The sequence below is a fragment of the Heptranchias perlo genome, chromosome 14 (assembly GCF_035084215.1).
Source record: "Heptranchias perlo isolate sHepPer1 chromosome 14, sHepPer1.hap1, whole genome shotgun sequence".
In the NCBI taxonomy this organism is placed as follows: domain Eukaryota; kingdom Metazoa; phylum Chordata; class Chondrichthyes; order Hexanchiformes; family Hexanchidae; genus Heptranchias; species Heptranchias perlo.
In genome coordinates this window covers 33653553-33680385 of record NC_090338.1, presented here as the reverse complement: position 1 = coordinate 33680385, position 26833 = coordinate 33653553, and the positions used below count along the sequence as shown (strand labels likewise).

The 26833-nt window shown below is 44.5% G+C and overlaps 1 long non-coding RNA gene across 1 annotated transcript; it reads left to right on the top strand.

Moving 5' to 3' along the window:
- On the top strand, positions 1 to 26157 carry LOC137332106 (uncharacterized). The gene is made up of 3 exons (XR_010965584.1): positions 1 to 140; positions 19802 to 19903; positions 25313 to 26157. It is a non-coding gene; the product is annotated as an uncharacterized lncRNA (long non-coding RNA).
- The last annotated feature ends 676 nt before the right edge of the window (positions 26158 to 26833 follow it).

The following is a 26833-nucleotide window of genomic DNA, read 5'->3' as shown; positions in this document are numbered from 1 at the left end:
CTCAGATTAGGTTTTTTAGATTCGCTTAGATGGGCTGGAGGGTTTCTCGGCTATCAGAGTGAAGTGAGTTGAATCCTCGCCTTAAAAAGGAAGGAGATAGCTTGTCAGCTCTATAGTCTTCTACTACTTGGGGATTTAAGGTAAAAGCTACCTTGATGATTGATGGATATCCTGTCTAAATAGTTTTGAGAATCGATCTACTGTAATGAAATTTAGATTCAAAGGTTAAATTCTCTACCAGAAGGAAGATTATAGTTTTTTAACTTTTTAAGGAACTGTTAATGTTGCGATTGCCGGTCTCACCAGCTGTAGATTGCAAATTATTTAATCAATAAACCTCTGTTTAGTTTTTATATTGTCTCTCATAGTTTTTTGTATCATTAACTCATGAACTCCATCTCCATACACTCTTTTGGTGAAGAAGTACATTACTGAAGAGAGACCCCCGGGCCCTCACAATATTACAATCTGGCTGGAAATTGTTAAAAACGCTATCTGGAGGACGGTAATATTCTCGGGTTGTCCCTTTCCCTTGGGGAGAGATAGACCAGACCTTCAGACCCATTCAGTGTCTTAGATTTGGCTATCTCAACCTTAGGTTGAGAGTGAACGCCTGAGAAGTATGCCTGATCTGGGATAGTCCCCAAGGGGCTAGGATCGTAATTCACCACACACCAGCATTCAAGATGTGCTATTTCAGAATGCTTGCTGTTTGTTGACAACATCTGTAAAGACGGTAACAATTTTGTATCAATGCTGGTTTCTCCAAACTATTATTGACACTACTCATAATGAGATTAGGGGAGCTAAATTGGGCAGCGTAGTGCCCGTTGTGTAGGCGCTATGCGGACTCCTAAGCCCCGAAAATGGTGTCCGAGATGAGCCCGCACACTTCCAGCATGACGTGCGCAGGACGCCATCTTGGTAAAGGCCAGCAACATGTAAAGTAGGGAGATTATGACGTTAAGCAGTGTGCAAAGTTGATTTGAAGCAGCCGGCGCCATTTTCGAATTCCCCACTCCAGCCAACGCACTGTCCTAACCTTGCACAGCTGAACAGGAGTTAAAGGGCGTGAAGGACTCCCCACCAGCGCTATTTAAAGGTAGCATGCAGGAGTTACAGGTTAGTTGCTGGATTGGTTTTTCTGTCTGCTGGTACAATTGTGGGTGTTTGTGGAAGTTTCCTATACTTGGACAAAGTAGCAATATTGTATGGAGAGTAGTCTGGCTCTTTGTGCAGTAATGTTAGTGGCATTTGAAATAGTGTGCTGAAAAAGTTGCTGCCAGACATGGGTGGCATGCTAGGGCTTCCTCTGGGAATTGAACATGATTGGGAGCATGCAGAAAGGCCATGGAGAGCAGGACAATTTGCCAGAGGAAGGAGGAGAAGGAGGAGGAGGTGCAGGGCACTCAGCAGGAGGCCATATCCAACAAGAACCTTCAGGACCAATTTTCTTACCTCAACTTCAACGATGACCAGTGCATCCGACGTCTGCGATTCATGAAAGAGGTCTTGACTGAGATTTGTCAACTGCTGCAGCCACAACTGCAGCCTCAGAGCAGGACAAACACAGCATTGCCTTTGGCTGTCAAGGTAACCATGGCGCTTAATTTTTACAGCTCTGGCTCCTTTCAGGCTGCTGTTGGCAATATAAGCAACATGTTGCAGTTTGCGGTGCACTGCTGGATATGGGAGGTCACAGAGGCTCCCTCAAAGTGCAGCTGGTGTGAGACCACACGCAGCACATCATGCAGGTCAATGCCCGCTATCCTTCATTCTGCGGCAGTCCAACGTGCCACCTATCTTTCAACCAGCATGGCAAGTCAAAAGCTGGATACTATACAAGAAGGGTTATCCCCTCATGAAATGGCTCATGACTCCGGTCTGGATTGCATGCACACGTGTACAGCAGGCCTACGATGAGAGCCATGCAGCCACACAGAATATCATAGAGCACACCATAGGCATCCTCAAGCAATATTTCTGCTGCCTGGACTGCCCTGGAGGAGCCCTGCAGTACTCAACTGAGTGGGTATCAAGATTTGTCGCTGTATGCTGCATGCTGCTCAACCTCGCCATTATGAGGAAACAGCCCTTGCCACCGCCTATCCAGCAAGAGCCTGGGCCAGAGGCAGAGGAAGAGGAAGAAGAGGCAGAGGAAGAGGAGGAAGAGGAAAAGACAGAGAAGGAAGTAGAGGAGGAGGAAGAGGAAGTGAATCAGGAAGTGGAGGAAGAGGCAGGGAGGCAATATGGTAGTCAGGCCCTGTCTGTCAGGAATCTGCATGATCAGCTGACTAGTAAGCAATTCCACTAACCACAACAACACCTCCCCATTCACCAACAGTCCCCACACTCCTTACCTTTCCTCTCCCACATGACCAGCAAATTGTCCTCCTCATGATTACACATTGCTTCTTCCCTCAACCCATCACAGAAACGAAAACCAACATCAAATGCAAATTCAAATCCAAATTTATAAATTAACATATGTCATAATTCAAACAAAATGTAAAATGAGACTATTCACCCTTGTGCAGTCCCTTGGTGCCTGTAGTTCGTGTGCCTTTACCTTTCCTAGTGCTCCTAAGAGGTGCATCCCCAGCGTCTGGAGCATGGGTGGTGCAAGGCTGCTGACCTTCAATTGAGGAGCATGCAGATGGCTTTGGAGGACGACCTCGAGCAACTCTGGGCCGGGAAGGCCCGGCTGTAGATTTCAGCATCTCGGCCTGGGCTGCAGCAGTCTTGCCTGGCTGGCCGAAGGCAACAGCAAAGGCATTGGTGGAGTGGCAGGGGTGGGAGCAGGAATGCTGTCATCCTGAGAGAGGACAGCAGGTTTGTCTTCCATGGCGCCACTGCCACTCTCCCAGGGCGATGCCTCAGCACTCCTGGTGATCTGCTGGAGAACAGATTGCTGGACTGCTGTGTTGTCCTGGAAGCCCCGTTTCACAGTGGAACCCAGGGCCACGATAGCAGCAGTCTGAGCTTCTAAGGCAGCAGTCTGAGCTCCAAACGCAGCAGTCAGACCTTGGATGGCAGATGTTTGTGCTGCAATGGAAGCTGTGACATCGATCATCAGATGCTGTATCATGGTGGGTTCCACAGGTGTGCTGACGGAGGTGACCACCCGTTCCATGTGGGAAAGGATGGGCTCCAAGCTCTGTGCAAAGCCCTGTGCCAAATTGAAGCTGGACTCCTCCATGCCCCTTGACATTGTGTCCAGGCTTTCTGGCAGGCTTTCCAGTGCACCAAATATTTGGTTGTGTATGCCCATCAGCCTTCATCTGTAGCCTGGCCCATCAAAGTCATCATCTGACTCCTTAACAGCAGAACTAATGTGCGACCTTGCCCTCCGGTGAGCTGCCACCTCTGGTATCCGTTCCCTCCATCCCGGCTCCTGCGCACTTGTGCCCGGTGTCTCACCACATGCAGATTCCTCCTGTATCCTAGCCTCTAAAGTAGGCACAGTGTCAATATCTGAGCTGGTGGCTGCGAGTGTAAGACTGAGTGACGTTGTCTCCGCATCTTCACTGTCATCGTCCTCTGCCTCCTCTGACAGTACCGGTTCTAGTCCTTGGGTATCTGCAATGACAAAGGGACACAGGTTGAGTTGTGGTAAGGGGAGAGGAGAAAGTAAGACATGCGTGCTCACACCATCTGCAGCACGTAAGTCAGAAAAGTTTGTGGGATAAAGCAGAAGTGGGGACGAGAAGGAGGATTAGGTATGCAGAGACTCTCATCATCGATACCTCTAGCACTGTCAGTGGCCACAGTTGCAGCGACAGCCCATCCAATGATAGACAGCAATGTCTCCTCCATGGGCCTGAGGACATGTAGGCGTTCCTGTCCTCCCCCAGACCTTTCCTGATGCCTGTTGTTATGCTCCAACTTCTCCTGCAAGAAAGAGGGAAGTGTGTCAGTGCGTGTCCTGCAAGATGTTTGGGTGATAATGCTGTCATGGTTGAATAGCTGCCAACGTGTGTGACCTGTGATTTGTGGGTGTGTGGCTTGCAAGAGTGGCATGGTGTGAGGGTGAGATGCAGCAACTGATTTGAAGAGTTGCGTACTGCTGGAAAGAGTTTGTTGGTGGGTGGTTGGGGGTGGGGGGCGGTGTAGTGCATAGAGCAGTGGATGAGGCTAGTGGTACAGTTGGTAGGATATGCCGCGTGACAGTTGAACTCATTCACCTTGACCACTTGTGGCAAATCATTGAACTTCTTCCTGCACTGCATCCATGTGCATGGTGCGATGCTCCTGGCATTGACCTCAGCCTACCACTGCCTCTTCAGCATATGTCTGGAGGGCCTCCTGCTCCCTTGCGGGTAAAGGGTGCCCATCCGTGCATCCATCTCTCGCACTAAGACATCTAGTGCGTCGACCGAGAATCTTGGTGTATGTTCTCTCTCAGGCCCAGCCATTTCTCAGTATATTCCAGCACAGAGTTGGTTACTACACAAATTCCATGTCTCCCTGCAGCCACAGTGCACTGCCCCTTTAAGAGGTTCAGGCTGCCTTTAAGTAGTGCTCGCCACTCCTGATATCAGGGACCTCTGCTGGTGCATGCAGCCAATCAACAGCGCAGGTAGTGCTGGTTGCATGCAGCAATCATAGAAATCATCAGGCAGCATGAATGTTACGTGCTGCCTGCATCTCAACGAATGGGTGCTGGTTAATCGCGCTCCACGACCCCACCGCTCGTTTTTGGGAGTTAACCAATTTAACCCCCAGGTTGTTCACATTCAATCTTGCTGCCAACATCAATCACAAAAGTTTTCATTCAATTAATGTGCTGGTAGCCTATGATGCAGAATAAAGGAACTTGCATATAAATGCACAGTACCTTGGGGTCAATACATTACTCTTTCTACAACAACTTTGAATGTATATAGTGCCTTTAATGTAGAAAAACATCCAAGACGCTTCACAGAGATATAAGTGAAAAAATGAATGAGCCAAAGAAGGAAATATTAGGAAAGATGGCCAGAAGCTTCGTTGAAGAGATGGATTGTAAGAAAGGTCTTAAAGGAGAAGAGAGAGGTTGAAGGGTTTACAAAGGGATTTCCAGAGCTTGGGTCCGAGGTGGCTGAAGAGGGGAATGCACAAACTCAACCTTTCAACCTCAACCAGTCATTTCTGACTATGAAATGTTAATGTAATGGTTGGCTATTAAGCTGGTTTTAGAAGGTGTGGGCCATGGTTCAATTGAAACATTTTACCACAGTTAGTGTACATAATTAATGTTACATTTTAATTTGTGAACTGAACTCAAATTCAAATTGTTTTGAAGTGTTCATCTGGGAATAATGAAGGTTTCAAATCTCTTCCACAGTCAAATGTCTCATGCTTCCAAAAATAAATTGAATTTCTATAGCTTCCAATTTGCATCTTAATAAAAAAGCATAACAAAGCCTATCCCTGAATGTCATAATGTTAAATGAGCTCCTCGGGGCAGGTTATTATTGGATTTGCACATTTATCAAATGCAGTTTTGTTTATCAAGTACAGAGTTGACTATTCAGTTGCAAATATTATTGTCTTGTTCTTTTCTTTTCACAAGACATTAGTAATATTGTCAAGTTACATGGTACAAAATAAATTAAAATAATTTTCCTTCTTGTAACTCTTTGTTTTTGGTTGTAATATTCCAACCAAAGATTCGCTACATTCTAGAACTTAAAACCAAGTTGGATAGACTAGTCTATGAGTGGGCCTTCTGAGTGATCCTGTTCTATCCATGTCACCTTCCATGTCTCAAGATTTATTTTTCCTGAAATATTCAGCCCCTCAAAAATAATATTGATTGGATAAACTTGGTGTGATTATCAGAGGACTCTGCGACAGCAACTGTTTAAGCAAGAATGCCTTCTTAATGCTGTGGTATATTATCAGGCAGAAATTTTAACCTATGATTTTTAAGTGAATCTAATAGGGGCTTTTGCTGTAAATATGTATGTGATTATCTTTCTTAAATATTCATTGGCCTGCAAAATGCCACAGAAATTCCACAGCGTTTTTGGCTTAATTTCAGTGGATAATCGGGGCAAGAAATTTTTTTTGGCAGCAAAATGGGCCAGAAACAAGACAGTAGGCTGATCCTCCTCTGTTGACTCCCTCCCACCATCCAGGCCCCACTGGCCCATGCTCCAGTCCACACATTCCCTGGTCTGAGCCCTGATTTGGATGCAGTCTCCCTTTGCTGCTAAAAGTCAGTTCCTGCTGTGTCCAGGAATGGCTTTATGTTTGTTAAGTGCACTCAAAATCCACTGGATATTGTAATAAATTGGATGGTCAGGTGGTGAAGGATAGAACACTAGAGCCTGGTCTTCAGTTGCTTCCAAGCCTTTATTCACAGAGATCCACATTACCCACTGAGCACCCCCTAGATAAGCTCTCATATAAATTGATACAAGAGACTCCCCAATTGTTACGTACCACCTGAATACAATTAACACTAATTGATATAAATCATATGGATACAATTAACAGATATGTGCCTAAACAGAGGGACAAGACCAAAATTATCATATAGTCTCTGGTCCAGGACAGGCGATGGTCTCAAGGCCCATCTTTATGGTTGCTTTTTCTATTCATTTCCATATTTGAATGGGATGCGATGGTCTCAAGGCCCATCTTTATGGTTGCTATTTCTATTCATTTCCATATTTGAATGGGGTGCTGGATACTGTTGTGAGGATAAAGCAGTTTATTGAAAAACTATAAAAGATGGTATTTTATTTAGTATATGGAGCAGGAGCTAGAATTGAGTTGCACATTGACTTAACAGCACATATTCTCAGGCCTGTTTCATTAAGTCTCACTTTGGTAATTGCGGAGATCCTTCAATGCGATATAATATTCCAGAAAGGTAAATTCATTTGTTGTTAATTCAGTAACTAATTAAGCAACACAACAAATTCATATCACTCTTAACACTGTCCTCATTTCTTTCTTCAGTGTCATCTTTCTCCCTCCATGTTAATTTTTCAAACATAAGCTGATTGAAACCCTTCGGTATGTTTCACTCCCCGAAATGCAACTGTTTCAGTTTCTGAGCTATTTGATCTGTTGTTTTCTTTTCCCTGGAGGGTTCTGCAATCACTAATATATTCATGTAAAGTAGTCTGATTTGAGTAAGTTGCAACAAATGTTGCACTTGTGCATATTTCCAGTGTGTCTATTCACAATAATGCACTAATTGAATGCAAATAGTTTGTTGCATATATTGCACTATGCAACAATTGTTGCATATATTGTACTATGCATATATTCTACTAGAGAAAATCAGTATTTTTGCTGCCCTCTGCATGTATTCCTTCACATGGTATGCATATTTTTATATTTCAAATATTGTCAGATATCAAAAAAATCATATTGGTCTTATCAGCAACAATAAAGTCTAGTCTGAATTTAACGTAACATTGTTGGTATATGCCATTTTACTTGAGGCTGTGCAAAATGACTTATATTAATTGGATTTACATCTCATAAATTGGCTTGATTAGTGTTTTAGTCCTCTTGTGTCAAACATTTTGACTGTGTTAAGCCTACATCAGAGTATGTTGTCTGGTGTTAAGGCCACCCAGTTTTCTCATGGCAGTACATTGACACAAAAATTGTTGACATTTTGAAAATAGATCTTATTGTATCTAGTTTAATTGTGACATATCATAATATCATAGTATATTACAGCACAGAAGGAGGCCATTTAGCTCATTGTGCCTGTGCCGGTTCTTTGAAACAGCTATCCAATTAATTCCTCTCCCCTGCTTTTTATTTTATTATAAAAATAATATTTATTTCATTGGAACATATTCTGCTGCCTGGACTATCTATAGGTCTTAGATAGCTAATTGCTCTTGTGATGTATAGTGATTAACTACGTGTAGACAACTTGAATACTGAAACCTGAAATGCGTTACAGTGCATGTTTTCAACTTTGTTGTAATATGAAAATTATAATTTTATAGTGCATTATAGTATAATTCCTCCTTAAAGTAAACTCACTATCCTAAGCATAATTTATACAAAGCAATGAATGAGAGAGATGGTTCAGTTGTGCAAATTGGCACTCATTTTAAATTTTTTAGTGCCATTGAAGGAATTGCAAGTATCTTTCTGAGATGCAAATGAACGAGGAGGTTTGGTGGAAGCTTGAGTCAATGGGGTAGATCTTGACTTTGTGCGATAGTGTAAAATGGACGATAGCGAATCGGCAGCCCCTTTTACATCACTCCTGATTTTTATTTCCATTGACTCCAACGGAAATAAAAATTGGGAGATATGCAAAACGGGCTGCTGACTCGCTATCGCCCATGGTGCATTATCGCACAAAGTCAAGATCTACCCCAATGTGAACAGCACTGCGAATGGGAATTTAGAAAGTCAACACTATTTGTCCTCTAAAGAATTAGTTAAGGTTGTCTGCAGATATGGAACTGACTCATTGAATCAGTGTGAAAAGTAAACTTAAGTCCATCGGTCTCACTTCACACTGAGGTGAGGCAGCTGTCAGGGAAACAACAGCACAGCTTCACAATGATTTGCTTGATAATAAGATCAGGGGACTAGTTTGTAATTTATTTAAAGTGACAAATGGAAACAAATAACGGCTAACTGTATTTGATCTCCCAAAGGGAGGCAGCATGTTAACAATACTAAATCTTGTATAAAGAAACATTTATCAGTTTTATATCTGATACTGGCAGAACCACTTTCAAGATCAGCTCATAGCAACAGGTTCCTGCGGCTGTCGGCACTGTAGAGTTTGATGTTGCTGTTTCTGCACCTTGCTGATTTCTGTTGATTTCAGTGTTACAAAAGATGAGCAATATATCTTGTTGAATGCTTCTCACAGTTGTACAGTAGTCAACCACTCAGTAAGATTGCTGAATTAGGAATTAACATTTTTTTTTATTTGTTCATGGGATGTGGGCATCGCTGACAAGGCCAGCATTTATTGCCCATCCCTAATTGCCCTTGAGAAGGTGGTGGTGAACGGCCTTCTTGAACCACTTCAGTCTGCTTGGTGATGGTTCTCCCACAGTGCTGTTAGGTAGGGAGTTCCAGGATTTTGACTCAGCGATGGCGAAGGAACGGCGATATATTTCCAAGTCGGAATGGTATGTGACTTAGAGGGGAACATGCAGGTGGTGCTGTTCCCATGTGCCTGCTGCCCTTGTCCTTCTAGGTGGTAGAGGTCGTGGGTTTGGGAGGTGCTGTCGAAGAAGCCTTGGCGAGTTGCTGCAGTGCATCCTGTGGATGGTACACACTGCAGCCACTGTGCGCTGGTGGTGACGGGAGTGAATGTTTAGGGTGGTGGATGGGGTGCCAATCAAGTGGGCTGCTTTGTCCTGGATGGTGTCGAGCTTCTTGAGTGTTGTTGGAGCTGCACTCGTCAGGAAAGTGGAGAGTATTCCATCACACTCCTGACTCGTGCCTTGTAGATGGTGGAAAGGCTTTGGGGAGTCAGGAGGTGAGTCACTTGCCGCAGAATACGCAGCCTCTGACCTGCTCTTGTAGCCACCGTATTTATGTGGCTGTTCCAGTTAAGTTTCTGGTCAATGGTGACCCCCAGGATGTTGATGGTGAGGGATTCGGTGATGGTAATGCCGTTGAATGTCAAGGGGAGGTGGTTAGATTCTCCCTTGTTGGAGATGGTCATTGCCTGGCACTTGTCGGGAGCAAATGTTACTTGCCACTTATCAGCCCAAGCCTGGATGTTGTCCAGGTCTTGCTACATGTGGGCACGGACTGCTTCATTATCTGAGGGGTTGCAAATGGAACTGAACACTGTGCAATCATCAGCAAACATCTCCATTTCTGACCTTATGATGGAGGGAAGGTCATTGATGAAGCAGCCGAAGATGGTTGGGCCTAGGACACTGCCCTGAGGAACTCCTGCAGCAATGTCCTGGGGCGGAGATGATTGGCTTCCAACAACCGCTACCATCTTCCTTTGTGCTTGGTATGACTCCAGCCACTGGAGAGTTTTCCCCATGATTCCCATTGACTTCAATTTTACTAGGGCTCCTTGGTGCCACACTTGGTCAAATGCTGCCTTGATGTCAAGGGCAGTCACTCTCACCTCACCTCTGGAATTCAGCTCTTTTGTCCATGTTTGGACCAAGGCTGTAATGAGGTCTGGAGCCGAGTGGTCCTGGCGGAACCCAAACTGAGCATCGGTGAGCAGGTTATTGATGAGTAAGTGCCGCTTGATAGCACTGTCGACGACACCTTCCATCACTTTGCTGATGATTGAGAATAGACTGATGGGACGGTAATTGGCCGGATTGGATTTGTCCTGCTTTTTGTGGACAGGATATATCTGGGCAATTTTTCACATTGTCGGGTAGATGCCAGTGTTGTAGCTATACTGGAACAGCTTGGCTCGAGGCGCAGCTAGTTCTGGAGTCTTCAGCACTACAGCCGGGATGTTGTCGGGGCCCATAGTCTTTGCTGTATCCAGTGCACTCAGCCATTTCTTGATATTATGTGGAGTGAATCGAATTGGCTGAAGACTGGCTGCTGTGATGGTGGGGATATCGGGAGGAGGCCGAGATGTATCATCCACTCGGCACTTCTGGCTGAAGATGGTTGCAAACGGTTTAGCCTTGTCTTTTGCACTCACGTGCTGGACTCTGCCATCACGGAGGAGAGGGATGTTCACAGAGCCTCCTCCTCCCATTAGTTGTTTAATTGTCCACCACCATTCACGACTGGATGTGGCAGGACTGCAGAGCTTTGATCTGATCCGTTGGTTGTGGAATCGCTTAGCTCTGTCTAAAGCATGCTGCTTCCGCTGTTTAGCATGCATGTAGTCCTGAGTTGTAGCTTCACCTCATTTTTAGGTATGCCTGGTGCTGCTCCTGGCATGATGTTCTACACTCCTCATTGAACCAAGGTTGATCCCTGGCTTGTTGGTAATGGTAGAGTGAGGGCTATGCCAAGCCATGAGGTTACAGATTGTGCTGGAATACAATTCTGCTGCTGCTGATGGCCCACAGCGCCTCATGGATACCCAGTTTTGAGCTGCTAAATCTGCTCTGAATCTATCCCATTTAGCATGGTGATAGTGCACACAACACATTGGAATGGTGTCCTCAGTGCGAAGATGGGACTTCGTCTCCACGAGGACTGTGCGGTGGTCACTCCTACCAATACTATCATGGACAGATGCATCTGCGACAGGTAGATTGGTGAGGACAAGGTCAAGTAAGTTTTTCCCTCGTGTTGGTTTGCTCACCACCTGCCGCAGGCCCAGTCTGGCAGCTCTGTCCTTCAGGAGTCGGCCAGCTCGGTCAGTGGTGGTGCTACCGAGCCACTCTTGGTGATGGACATTGAAGTCCCCCACCCAGAGTACATTCTGTGCCCTTGCTACCCTCAGTGCTTCCTCCAAGTGGTGCTCAACATGGAGGAGGACTGATTCATCAGCTGAGGGAGGGTGGTAATCAGCAGGAGGTTTCCTTGCCCATGTTTGGCCTGATGCCATGAGATTTCATGGGGTCCGGAGTTAATGTTGAGGACTCCCAGGGCCACTCCCTCATGACTGTATATTACTGTTCTGCCACCTCTGGTGGATCAGGCCACACCCAGGGATGGTGATGGAGGAGTCTGGGAAGTTGGCTGAAAGGTATGATTCTGTGAGTCTGGCTATGTTAGGCTGTTGCTTGACTCGTCTGTGGGACAGCTCTCCCACTTTTGGCACAAGTCCCCAGGTGTTAGCGAGGAGGACTTTGCAGGGTCGACTGGGCTTGGTTTGCCTTTGTCGTTTCCGGTGCCTAATGGTCCAATGCCAGGTGGTCCGTCCGGTTTTATTCTTAATGTGACTTTTTGTAGCGAGATTGTACAACTGAGTGGCTTGCTAGATCATTTCAGAGGGCGATTAAGAATCAAGCATATTGCTGTGGGTCTGGAATCACATATAGGCCAGACTGGATAAGAACGGCCGGTTTCCTTCTCTCAAGGACATTAGTGAACCATATGAGTTTTTACGACCATCCGGTAGTTTCATGGCCACCATTACTGATACTAGTATTTTAATTCCAGATTTTTAAAAATTAATTGAATTTTAATTCCCCAGCTGCAGGATTTGAACTCATAACTCCAGATTATGAGCCCAGGCCTCTGGATTACTAGTCCAGTAACATAATGACTATGCTCCCATACCCATTGAGATGTAGACAAACAAAGGAGAAAGATTAAAATATATGGGCCTAGATTTTCCTTTGAAAAGAAAGTCCAGGTGGTGTGGAGATGGCCTAGCAAGTAAAATGGAATGGATTGGCCCTCTGCTGATACTCCACCCCTAAAAATGGCTGCCACGATTTCCCTCCCGTGACACGACTGTGAGCCTGGTTCACCTGCTGGAGGTACGCTCTGCCACATTTAAGCAGAGCGGGAGACATGACCAAGTACCCCTGAAGTTTCCCTGCATTTACATCCACTTACCATTCTTGAAAATCGCTGCCATTATATATATGACGGTGCTGAGTCTGTATTGGTGGACCACAGGTGGGAAAAGCTTGGGAAGGTGAAAAGTCACACAGGAGTGAGTTTCTGCAACACTGTTTTGGCTGGGAGTCACTGCCACTTCATTGAAGCTGCAGCTTCACAGCATTCAAAGGTATGTTGTGAAACTTGCTGAGGATTTAAAGGGCCCTCTGCACTGTGAAATAATGGCACGATATTTGCTGAAAACCTGTGCCGTAATAATGGCGTTTCTACTGTGTACACCATTATTGTAATGCGGAAGTTCCAGGAAATTATGGCATGAGTTACTTACGCCATTACTCACTCGACTCCAAAATGTTCTGGGACTCTTACGCTGCTCCATCGTTACCCCTTGTCGAAAACACTAGAAGGTAATTACCATATCTCCACCCCCCCTATTAAGATCAATGGTGATTGCAAATTTGCTTCATTTAAGCCAGTCTTCACGCCACTGCTACGTAGACTGAAAAATAATGGCGCTGGAGACCTGGCAGCGGTGTGATTTATGTGTTTCATCAAGATGGTTGCAGTATGGATGTCCTTCCTACTTCTGATGCCTCATTATCCACACTTAGTGTACTCAAGATTACTCTGAAGAGAATCCACCAGAACTATTATCATAATAGGAATCACAGTTATCACTCCTGTCCGCAGGAGCGTAGAGTTCAACTCAGCAGCCAATAAATCATTGATTAAAGCACTTTCATTGACATACATCAGTGGGCATCGTAATCATTCCCAATGAAATTAAGCATTTTGGTAATGGAATATTTCTTGTTAGTTTATTGCTGTTGAGTTCAGCGCTTCAGGATTACCACCATAACAAAGAAATCACATTGTTAGATTATCTCCTACATATGCGCTAAATTTGAATTATTTCCATATTGATAGCTCAATGATGATTCACAGTAAGCTTGGATACAAATTGGACCACACTGTATAGTTATGTTCCTAACCTTTGCAATACTGCATGTACAGGCAACAATAATCTGGTTCACATTATGTAGAATAGCATGCAATGTCTCCCTCAGGAAGCTAATTATGACCTCAATAAAGCATAACAGAATAATAAATGGTAGCAAAACAACGGTGAATGCTTATATATCCCTTTAACTTTCTCCATTCCATTTATTCAGTGAGGTAGTGAAAACTACCTGTAACTCATATACAATATCCCAAAATATTATTTTCTGAATGAAATCTATCTAACTTGCACTTGAATGAATCAACACTTTCTGCTTCCATTGTTTCCCTGGAGAATCTGTTCCATAGACTTACCACTCTCACACTGAAATAATGGCCTCAATTTTAACCCTCCCTCCCCGCCACCCCCACCCCCGTCACGATGGTCCGGAGAGGGTCAGGGGGGATTTAAATATCGGGAAAGAACAACCCCGACCCCATTCCCACCCGTTTAAAATTTAACAAACACAAATCAGGCCATCGACGAGGCTCCTGCAAAAGGCAGGTGGGAGCCTAATAAACATTCAAAAGTTGCGACCCCATGTCATCATCAGCGCAGGGACTTAAATTTAACAGTAAATGAGGGGGAGGCCTGCGCTGGGGGATTCCCAGCAGCAGATCTGCGGCAGGAGGTGCTGACTGGCCAAGGTAAATGCTAAAGATCTGCTCCTTTTAGCACTCGTTGTGGGCCGGGGAGGAGCAGGAATGCGCCCCCCCAAGCCTCACAAGGAAGTCTTTCGCCTCTCCCAGACTCGATCAGGGCCCTGATGTCCTCGCTTCTCTTCCCCTCCAGATGGCAGCCCTGATGTCCTCGCTCCCTAGCCCCAATTGCGGCCCAAAGTCTTCAGCCTCTACTGACTGCCGGGGCCCGTCCCCACGTGTCCCTGGCTGCGACCTCCTGCTGCTTGACTGTGCTCCCACCCGCTGGCCAGGCTGTCAATTTGGCCGCCCATTCGGCGAGAGTCTGTGGAAGATTATTTAAATGATGCCCTGCCGTTAAGATTGGCAGGGCCTCCATATCCTCAGCCTTTCCAGGTTTTCCCCACACTACCATGCTCCCCAGCACCCTCCCTGCCACCCCATTAATATAGGGGCCAATGTTTCCACAGATTAGTTTTGAATTTAAACTCCTTCAAGCGCAGGCTGTATCCTCTGATTCCACTGTTCTGAACAAGGTGAATCAGGTCTACATTAGGTGTCATGATCTACATCATCTAAAATCCTAAAATCAGCAATCATATCACTTCTTAACCTTCTCTTTTCTGGTGCGAACATGCCGTATAAACTCCTCATAATCCAATCCCTCCATCCCTTCAATCATTCTGGTTATCCTTTTCTGTATGCTTTCAATAGCTGTAATATGCTTTTTGTACTGCGGTGACCAGAACTGCACACAGTATTTGCACCAATGATTTATAAGGTCATGATGTGGAGATGCCGGTGATGGACTGGGGTGGACAAATGTAAGGACTTGCACAACACCAGGTTATAGTCCAACTGTTTTATGTTGACGAAGGAGGTAAGCTCTGAAAGCTTGTGATTTAAAATAAAACTGTTGGACTATAACCTGGTGTTGTGCAAGTCCTTAGATTTATAAAGTGGCAGGATTATCCTACTATTTCACTTCAGTAATGCCCTCCTTCCAAGTGGTACAACTGGGCCGGTGCTTGAGTAAGTAAAGTGCCATGACAGTGTGGGTGAATCAGGTAGAGGAAACGGCCCTGTGGAGATGCCTGGCTGCTCATCAGATGCTCTGTCTGTAACATTCAACACCAGTGAGGGATACCAGGAACATTAACTTTAGCAAGATGCTCTCTGACATGTAAATCAGAGCAAGAGCAGGGGGCCTTTTAAATTATCAGAATGACTGCAGACAGCAAACGTTCAGAGTCATGCATGTTCTCCATCCCATTACCCACCTGAACCTGACAGTTGTGTACTATAACTTTTCCAGCTCCCACAAGCTCCGTTGTGTATCTGCCCAGGAGTTGCAGAGCTTTCTCCTCATGCCTAATGAGGGGTGTAATGTTAGCCATTCCTCTAACCATAGCAGTGCTTTGCCTCTGGTTGTGAGCATGCTTCTACTCTGCAAAGAACATGACGATTTATACATGCTACAGACTCATTTACAATGTCAATTTACCCAGGTATCTGTAGACATTCCCTTGTGTAGGTGAGTCATGCTTCCAGCAGTGTCTCAGCATCTTTACGACCACTCGTGCCTTCACTTAACTTGACCAGGCTGGTGAGGTCATTAAAATATTTCTGGCATTAAATAACTCTTTGTGGGGTTGTAGTGGTGGCAGTGCCTCCCTCCACACTGGCTGCACATCCTTTTTCTGAGGCGTGTTTCCCTAAGAGCCTTTTTCTTATGTCGCCATTTTTGAGCAGAAATGAGGCAGTAGTGGGTCAAAAATTGCGGTGTACTACTTAGCACCCCATTGCCAGCTCATCGTGATTTTGGACCAGGACGGGAAACAGGCAAGCAGTGCTCCTGCCCAAAATATGTAAATTGGGGTCCTACTAAGCATTGAGTGACTGAACCCATGGTCCTGGAAGGGACAACTGCAAACTGCTCCGAGAACAGGGGGCGGGTAAAAGCTGTGAAATGAATGCTCCTCTTGACACCATAAAAATCTCCTGACCCACTGTTGATCCCTCCGTGACCCCCTGGGATAGCCTACCACCCCAGTTAACAGCCTGCTTCAGGCTTCCCTCCACGCCTCCATCAGAAAGCTGCTTGTCCGCACTGTTCAGCGCTAACAGCTCACTGATCAAACTAAGATGAGGTCTGATCATGAAAATGGCTTGAGTCTTTACCTGGTGCCATGGGCAATGCAATTGCTCCATCCATCACCTCCCAATGGGCCTCAAAACAAAAATCGCCCTGTGGTCTTCTGGCCCGTACACCAGCCAGCATTATCTCCACTGCAGCTTCTGACAATCTTGGGGCCTTGCCCATTGCAGAACCCTCAGATGGTGCTCCTCCTGTCATCGCTTTTCAATGTTCAAGTTCAATTCCATCTCTCTCACTCTCTCTTTATCCCCATTTTGAATCACCTGATATGCTTCTGGCCATTTCAGCTGCAGCAGCCTTTTAACTCCTGAATCGTGCCCTGATTACCGTCCCTCCCAGTGGTGGAGCCCTATTCACGAATAGGATTCTTGCTGAAATCCTACTCAATAATGCTCACCCCCACCTGCAAGGAAAATGCGGTCATGTGATGGCGGGATCACAAGAGCGAGCTGAAATCCCATCCCGTCATTTTACCAATGATGTCAGGAAAATCCTGGCCATATTTAGATTTTCATAAGTGTATTTTACGATGTCTTTTCTTTAATTGTACTTTGCTTTGCATTTATCATATCCAGTATTTTACTATTTGCTCTTCAGTTCCTGTCTTGACTTCAACCACTTCAAACTTTAGCCATTTCCCCTATTTTCCTGTTAGATTCTCCTAGAAGGTGTCAATATCGTTCTGTTGTTTCCCCTATGGAGCCATGTTTGACTCATTCTGTTACCATTTAACTGTTTACATATCTAAACCTATTTGAGATAACTTTGTATAATGTGTGGTACTTTCTTACTATTTCTGACATTTTAAAATCTGTTATGAAAACAGAAACAGCTGGAAATACACAGCAGGTTGACCTGCATCTGTAAAGAGAAAGGACAGGTTATGATGATGTTTTGGGTGTGCATCCTTCATCAGAACTAAAGACTGAAAGATAAACAAGCATTTTGTAAGGTTGGAAAAAAAATAGAAAAAGGGAGAGGAGAAAATCAATAGATGCACCATTCACAGATAGAGAAATCATGAGTTAAACAACCTGCAATCTGCTTGATAGAAAACTGTTAAATGATACAAAAGTTCATCAGTGAGATAACGCAGAGATATAAAAAGGAAAAAAGAATGTGCGAACAGTGGGAGATGAAAAGACACAGGGAGAGGTCCACACAAACAAAAATGTGAGAAAATAAGGAAAAATAGAGAAAAAGAGGGAGAAAAAAAATCTGCAAATACAACAGGCCTGAAATTAAAAGAGAATTACAAATGAAACATAGTGGGGTGGAAATTGCTTACTTCAGGTCCAAAAATGGCAGTGTGCATGGAGTGTGTGCTGCCAACAGGAGGCCTGAGACAGGCCCAAAATTAAGCCTCTGGCCTCTTTTCTATAATTTAGGTGAGCTGCTGGCACGTGTTGCGCTTCCACAGGCAGCTCGATCATTTCAGCAGGATGAATGTGGGGTCACTTGCCTCGCTGGCACCGGCCCTCAGGTAAGTCCCGGAGTGTGGGGGCCTTAGAGGACAACTGGAGGGAAAGCGGATCACGGATCTGCAGCGACCCTCAGGAATGCTGTGGAGCCGATGGAGCACTCAGGGCAGCCCAGTTTCTCAGGAGGGACTAAAAATAGGCGCTAGGCTTCTCATTAGCATATGCAAGGGACCTAATGCCTCTTTTAAGTGGCTGTCCCGGACGTCTGAAAATCATCCGAAGCAAAATATGACGTCGGATGTTTTTCAGGCATCCTTGGGGTGCAGAGCATAGCCCTACGGAAATGGTAATTTTTGTCCCCATTTTCTGTCCGGAAAATTGGTGCAACAATGACCAATTTCCTCCCCAATTTATCCACCAACCACATAAAGAGAAAAGAACAGGTCCACACCACAGGCTGTATTCTGATGAAGGCTTTCCACTCCAACTTTCAACCCACCTCCTCTCAACCTGCAGTGCAGAGGGAACAATGTATAATTATTGAAATGATGAATCATGAAAAACTTTGCATGGTCCATTCCTCAAGTCCATGATATGTGAAATACTTATATTAATGTGGGTGAGCTACTGCACCGAAGTGGAAAATTGATCCATAAATTCTGCTTGATTTTCCCTCTTGTCGAACCAAGCTTACTGCTTATAGTTTCTGGGGGATTCTCCTATTTGAGAAAAGCAATCTGATTGAAAAATATTTTTAAGAGACGCTGCAAATATCAGAGTTTTAAAGTTTGTCAATTGAGAATTCACTTCACTTATAACTTTTCCCAGCCAAGCACGTAACAGCATAATTGTGATCTTTACAAATAAAATGTGAGGCTCCATTCATAGTATCACAGTATCATAGTAGGTACAGCACAGAAGGAGGCCATTCGGCCCATTGTGCCTGTGCCGGCTCTTTGAAAGAGCTATCCAATTAGTCCCATTCTCCTGCTCTTTCACCATAGCCCTGAATTTGTTTTTCCTTCAAGTATTTATCCAATTCCCTTTTGAAAGTTACTATTGAATCTGCTTCCACCCCCCTTTCAGGCAGTGTATTCCAGATCATCACAACTCGCTGCATAAAAAAAATGTTTCCTCATGTCACCTCTGGCTCTTTTGCCGATCACCTTAAATCTGTGTCCTCTGGTTACTGACCCTTTTGCCTCTGGAAACAGTTTCTCCCTATTTACTCTATCAAAACCGTTCATGATTTCTCATGAAATCAGCTCTATCAAATCTCCCCTTAACCTTCTTTGTTCTAAGGAGAACAACCCTAACTTCTCCAGTCTCTCCACATAACTGAAGTCCCTCATCCCTGGTACTATTCTAGTAAATCTCTTCTGCACCCTCCCTGAGGCCTTGGCATCCTTCCTAAAGTGTGGTGCCCAGAATTGAACACAATACTCCAGCTGAGGCCTAACCAGTGTTTATAAAGATTTAGCATAACTTCCTTGCTTTTGTACTCTATGGGCTCAATTTTAGGGGACAATTGCGGGTGCGTTGAGGGTGGGAGGGCTCCAAAAATCGCGGAAATCCCGTTCGGGTTCGGAAGCCGGATCCAACCCGCCGACTTCCGAGTTTCTCAGGGACCCACCTGCGTGCAATTAAAGCTGGTGGGATGACAGTTAAAGAACCAAATGTACCTCATTGAAGTACTTAAGGCACTTTACCTGTGACAGAGTAAGAGATAAGAACGATTTTCAACCTACCTGGGCGAGTTGCCCACCACTTCTGACTCATGCCTGGAAGAGCCAGATCAGGGAAAAAGAAACTAAATAAATTAAACAAACACCATAGAAGGAAGTTAAAACACAAAATGAACCTACCTTTGCACCCTCTCCGATCTTCCCCTCTTCACCCCCCCCGTGTCCTCCTCATCTTCCCCTTGCCCCCCGAATCTTCCCCCTCCCCTCCGATCTTCCTTTCTCCCCCCCCGATCTTCCTTTCTCCCCCCCAATCTTCCATTTCCTCCCAGATCTTCTACTCTCCCCCCTCGATGTTCCCCTCTTCACCCCGATCTTCCTTTCTCCCCCCAATCTTCCATTCCAGCGCAGGATGACATCTCACTCTCTCTCTTTCTCACCTCGCGTTGCAGCTCCTGACAGCAGCCAGCCTGTCAATCAGGCTAGTTGCCGGGCGCGAAAACCTGGAGAGGACGTTAATCATCAGCAATCAACATGCGATCGCATCGGAAATGGTAAGTTTTGTTCATACGGATTTGCCACACGCACCTTCACCCCCTCCCACCCTCCCCGCTGCCAACCCTCCACCATTGCAAAATCGACCCCTATGCCTCTATTAACAAAGCCCAGGATCCGTCATCTGCAAACTCTGAAATTATATCTCTATACCCAAGTCCAGACATGATTTATTATATGATTTACTGACTCAAATTTCTGATGATTTGAAGTAATTCTTTTGTTCATTCTTTAAAATATGAATATTCCATCAAACATAAAGGTGTGAGATTTTTTGTGAATGTTTTAAGGAGTGTCAAAGAGTAATAGTTAAGAATAAAGCTGAAGCTGGAGTTCCAAGTTGATGGAGTGATCATTAAAAGAATTCTGAGATGTAACCTGAGTCATAGATTCAGATTCAGCTCATTAAATACCATCTAAAATAATTGTTGAGACTTATTGCTTACTTTTTGCTGCCATATATTTATGATTGAGAATTAAGCAATAACATGCAAGCACATGCATTACACAAGGGGACTGAGGATCAGCTGGATAGCTGAAGAATGAGAATGCAGGTTGTTTAATTCATTTTCACAGCAGCCATTCTGTTACTAATGGTACTTCCAATGATGACAAAAATGAAGCACAATATTCCCTTCTTTCTTTCCTGCCACTGCACCTAAACAGTCAAAAAACAATTTCATCACAGAAAAACATGCCCTAGATTGTTCTAGAAAAACAGAGCTGCAATTGGAGTGAGAGCAAATAAAAGGAGACATGTTTGGAGGAATCTCTACCCTCCCAACAAAGTTAACAGAACAACATGTAAATAAGGGGCCTAATATCTGATTGAGGCTCCCGCTGTGTTTTGGAAACCACCACTGGTACGGTGGAGTATCAAGGCACAAAGTAGTGTTACAAAAGCTTGTGTAACACACATGTAGTCATTTGAGCAGGGCAGCTGGGTGTTACGGATGTGGGGTGCCCTGAGAGGCATCTTCATTATCAGTGCCAGCTCCTGCCATTACCCTGTCTGCAAACAGTTTCTCTTATTGTGTATGGTCTTCTGTGCAAGCAGATATAATAGCAAAATATTTTGGAAAGAGGAAAATGAGAGACGTATGCCGCCCAAGTATCCAGACCAATTTATGTGTGTGTGAACATGTAATATTTAGTTAGCTTGCGTTGGCAGTGTACTTGGTGCTTGTTGCTTGCCACATTTAATGGGTCATAGGGTAAATACATTGATTGGCAATATCACACAGTGCCCTGATAAAACACCAGCATCTCTTGTGAATTTAGAAAGTTCTCCATCAGTGGTAGCGCACCAAGTTTAGAGTGAAGTGCATTCTCAGCAGCATTGTAAAATCAAACCATATTATCATGGCAACCTTGTGTAGCCCAGGAAATATCATCCTCACACGCTCCCAGGTTTGGGCCACAGGTGAGAAAACATTCACAGACTCTCTCACCTCTATTTCATGCTGCTCATTATTGCAGGGTGGCGCTTATCTCCGAACAGAGCCATCCATCTCTGCAGAACTCCCTGCAGTGGAACCTCCAAAGATTTGTCACTAAATGGTACAGTTCTTTCATTTGTCTGCCTCTACCCATTTTCCTCCCACAGTTGCAAATTTTAGGGTAACTACAATAACAGCAACAACAGAAACAGAAAATGCTGGAAACACTCAGCAGGTCAGGCAGCATCTGTGCAGATAGAAACAGAGTTAATGTTTCAGGTCAATGACCTCTCATCAGATCTGGCCAAAGTCTTTAATAATAAAAGACTTTGTTTGGGGAAAGAGTTGGCAGGTACAAAGTGACTTTATTGGATGGGAGGGGAATGGCAGATTTCTGTCTTTTTTTATTCATTCTTCGGATGTGGGTAACACCGTCAAGGCAGTATTTATTGCCCATCGCTAGTTATCCTAAGTGTCAACCGCATAGTGTGGGACTGAAGTCACACATAGGCCAGACTAGATACGGGTGGCAGGTTCCCTTCCTTGAAGGACATTAACAAACCAGTTGGGTTTTTATGACAATCCGATAGCTTTCATCATCATTTTATGGTATCATTATCCAGTTCCAATAAGTAAACAAGCATGCGCAGAAATGAACTCTGAACTCTATCTGGTTATACAGCGTTTACTTTGCACAAAAACATTGATCAAATTTGTGGCTGCACCTTGGGTTTCCTTTCCTTTCATTTTTGCCTGAAAGCCTCTTCCTCATTCAGCCTTTGCAAATGGGTTTAAATGCCTTCTGAGCTTTCCTCAAGCCTTTCAGAATGTTTGTGTCAATGGTGACACTCCCCTTTAATTGTCCATCTCCATTAAATTTCACAGTTTATGATTCCCACCACTGGTGCACTCCCCGAATCTGTCAAATCTTATCTTCAAACTATGCAAATCAGCTAACCTCAGGAAACTGAGTGCAATTGGCACGCTTCCATTTGATCAAAAGCAAAATACTGCGGATGCTGGAAATCTGAAATAAAAACAGAAAATGCTGGAGAAGCTCAGCAAGTCAGGCAGCATCTGTGGAGAAAGAAACAGAGTTAACGTTTCAGGTCGAAGACCTTTCATCACAACTGAAAAGAGTTAAAGTTTTTGAGGAAGTACAGCGCCAGGGGAAGGGGGGGTGGAGGGAGGGAGGGAAGGGGAGGAAAGAACAAAAGGGAAGGTCTGTGAACCATGATAGGGTCCCCCTTGTCCTGACTTTCCATCCCACCAGCCTCCACATTTAACGTATCATCTTCCACTATTTCGGCCACCTCCAGTGCGATCCCACCACCAAACACATCTTTCCCTCCCCTTTCAGCATTCTGAATGAACCGCTCCCTCCGCAACAACCTGGTCCACTCTTCCATCACTCCCAACACCCGCTCTCCTCCCCACGGCATCTTCCCGTGCGAGCGCAGGATTTGCAACACCTGGCCCTTCATCTCCTGCTTTCCCACCGTCCAGGGCCCCAAACACTCCTTCTAGGTGAAACAGCGGTTTATTTGTACTTCTTTCAATTTATTATACTGTATTCGCTCCTCTACATTGGGGAGACTGAACACAGACTGGGTGATCGCTTTGCTGAACACCTCTGCTCTGACTGCAAGCGTTACCCTGACCTGCCGGTCACTCACCATTTTAATTCCCCTTCCCACTCCTACTCTGACCTTACTGTCCTCGGCCTCTTACACTGTTCCAATGAAGCTCAACGTAAGCTCGAGGAACAGCACCTCATCTTTCGTTTAGGCACTTTACATACTTCTGGACTCAACATTGATTTCAGTAACTTCAGATCATAATCACTGCTCCCATTTTTTCGGTCAGCTAGTGCTGGTAATGGTTCTGCTGCTGCCATTTACAGCTACTCCTGATCAATCTTTTGTTTCTTAACCTGTCCCATTACCTCCTTCCTTGCCTTGCACCATCATCCCTTTTAGTTTTAATCGCTCGTGCCCTCTATCTTATCACAGACCTTCCCTTTTGTTCTTTCCTCCCCTCCCCTCCACTCCCTCCCCTCCTTTCCCGGCTCTGTACTTGCTCAAAAACTTTAACTCTTTTAACATCTTACAGTTCTGACGAAAGGTCTTCGACCTGAAACGTTAACTCTGTTTCTTTCTCCACAGATGCTGCCTGACTTGCTGAGCTTCTCCAGCGTTTTCTGTTTTTATTTCACACTTCCATTTGAGTCTGGGTTATGTTTTCACTGTCCTTCCTGTTTAAGTTCTGTTCCCACAAAAAAATCAATGGTTAAACAAAGAGAAGAATATCAGTGGGAGGCCTCAAAGTTTCTGAATTTGGTGGGGAGGATCATTGATGTTTACAACACAGAAGGAAGCAATCCAAAATGAATCCCACTGTCCCATGCTCTGCCAATAACATCATAGCTTCATCTACTTCAAATATTTTTCTAATTTTCCCTTAAAAGATGCAATGGTCTCTGCTTCAACCACTCCATGTGACAAAATAGTCCATAAAGTCCCAGGAGAACTGAGCTGGGTTGCAGATGGGTAGCATCTGGAACATGTGGAAGAGGCTAGGAGAGCACTTATTTTTATGATGCTTGCTCTCCCAGCAATGAGTTGGGGAGGTTGTTCCATCAGTTTAGGTCAGTATATACACTGGAAAGGGCTGGGGACTTGTATGTATCCAACACACTTTCATTGGAATTTCCTGAGCCAGGGTCATACCTTCCATTTTGAGTAGTTAAGTGTGTAGCTTGAAGCTTGCCAAATTTTATGGAAGATGCTGGGAGGTGAAGTGATCGGGTTGTTGACAGACAGCAGGATGTCATCGGCATAGAGGGATATCTTCTGCTACGCTCCGCCGGCTTTAACTCCCCGGACGCAGGGATTCATTATTACGGCCAGAACTAGGGATTTGATGGTCAAGGCAAAGAGAAAGGGAGAGAAGGGGCGATCATACATGGTCCCTTATTGGAGGAGGAATATGGGCGAGGTGCATTCATTGGTTTTCAAGATAATGAGGAGTGGGAGTAGAGGATTTTGATTCATCTTCTGAATGTGCTTCCAGAGACCATCTGTTCAAGCATGGAGAGTAGGAAGCAAGATAAAGGCCTATTCTGAGTCCAGGGATAGCAAAGGGTGGATGTGTTTGTGATGTTGCAGTGGTGCATAATATTGAGCAATCATCTGGTATTGTTTGTCTGGAGGCATTCTCGAATGAACCCAATTTAGAATGAATGTGCTAGTCTGGTATCAACTGAGTACAGCCTGGAGGCTGGTATCTTGGTAGTACATTGTATTTGGAGTTGAGCAGGGTGTGTATAAATCACAGGCATCTGTGGTTTGCCCTTTTTATGTACAAGGATGATTGTGGCTGATTTCAATGATTCTGGTATCCACTGCTATTATGTGGTGGAATAGCGATGTGAACATGGGTGTGGAAGTAGGATTTTGTACAACTTCGCAAGAAATCCATCTGGTCCTATGACCACCTTTTGGATTTCAAAAGCCTAGATGGCGCATTCTGTTGTCTGCAAGATTTTTCTGTGAGACAAGGCTCTGCTTTTTGCTCAAAGGTATGAGGACAGGTTGCATAGGCTAGGCTCGTATTCCCTCAAGTGTAGAAGATTAAGGGGTGATCTTATTAAGGTGTTTGAGATGTTTAAAGGATTTGATAGGGTAGAAAGAACTGTTTCCTCTGGTAGGGGAGTCCAGAACAAGGGGGCATAGCCTTAAAATTAGAGCTAGGCTGTTCAGGGGTGATGTCGGGGAGCACTTCGTCCTCTATGAAGCACCTTGGGATGTTTTTCTATTTTAAAGGTACTATATAAATGCAAGTTGTTGTAGATGTCATAGAAGATGATTAAATATATAATTTGACGTACTTTGCACTATTATACTCCAAGTCAAGCAGACTTTGATACAGGCATTGGCTATTTATATTTAAAATTATTATAATTTTCAGGTTTATCCAGATTTGATCATACTCAACTTCCGTGTTGGCATTAACTTTTGGATCAACAACTCGATGGCCAGAGGGAACTCATCTTTTCAAGCTGCAGCGCTCTCCATGACACCACCAAAAGTCACTCAGGACATGTTTATGGAAACAATTCCGCACTCCCATGCTCCCAGCCGTCAGCAACACTCACAAGAAGCACGATGGGGGATATCATCAGCTCATACCATGGGAGCGCAGAAGCTTTAATACTTCTGAGTGACTATCTGAGGGTGAATTTCTGTGGGGGTTCTCCAGCTTGTCTGCATAACTTCAGCTTACTTTGTTGTGGAAATCCTCGAAACAAACAGAAATCAACGCAATCTATCGGGGCCCAAGAAAAATGCAGAACTTACGCCATATTCCTTTTTTAAGTCCCTCTTTATGTATGAAAATTAAAGTTTCAAGCCACCAAACCATCCTTTATGCACATTAGGCATAACATGTTTTTAAAAATGCATCCATGAAAGCTTTTCAATTTTTAATGTAACTCATTCTGATGCTGTAAAAATGCATTCAAAGATACTGAAAATACTGCGTCGATCTCAGTGAGTAGAAATGAAAAATTGTTTTAAAAAAATCACAATAAAACACTAGAAATGTGACATGTGCATAAAATTTTGGGAGTAAATTTACAGCACAATCAGAACTGGCGTAAATACAGAAAAATCACATTCTCCAGTCTTTTGCACAGGGATGGAGCTACGTTAATGAGCAGTGGAGGGTTTCGGCAAGTGTTTTGCTGAATCGGCGCCAAAGATCGAGGAAACTCAGGCATAAAGTAAAAATGGGCATAAGTCACTTATGCCTGAATTTGCTTGATCTTCTGCACAGAAAATTGGTATTACGCTGTACTTGTGTGATTGTTTTGGCACAAATTTTCAGGACATTCCAAACCTATGTGTGCATCTGAAATATTCAGTACTCGGAGGGTTAGTTATAAAATGTTTCCTCATTCTTTCATTTTTCTCCCTTTGAGAAGCTGAGTCATTGTAGTGCCATTAATACCAATTGTCTCTGTAAATTTTAAGTGCGTAACATACATGACTGAGGCGCCTGCTTCCATGGCAACTATGGTCATTTAGATTGATAACTATGAATGATTTAGAGTCATAGAGTCATAGAGTTATACAGCACGGATAGAGGCCCTTCGGCCCATCGTGTCCGCGCCGGCCATCAAGCCCTGTCTACTCTAATCCCATATTCCAGCATTTGGTCCGTAGCCTTGTATGCTATGGCATTTCAAGTGCTCATCCAAATGCTTCTTGAATGTTGTGAGGGTTCCTGCCTCCACAACCCTTTCAGGCAGTGAGTTCCAGACTCCAACCACCCTCTGGGTGAAAAAGTTCTTTCTCAAATCCCCTCTAAACCTCCCGCCTTTTACCTTGAATCTATGTCCCCTTGTTATAGAACCCTCAACGAAGGGAAAAAGCTCCTTAGTATCCATCCTATCTGTGCCCCTCATAATTTTGTACACCTCAATCATGT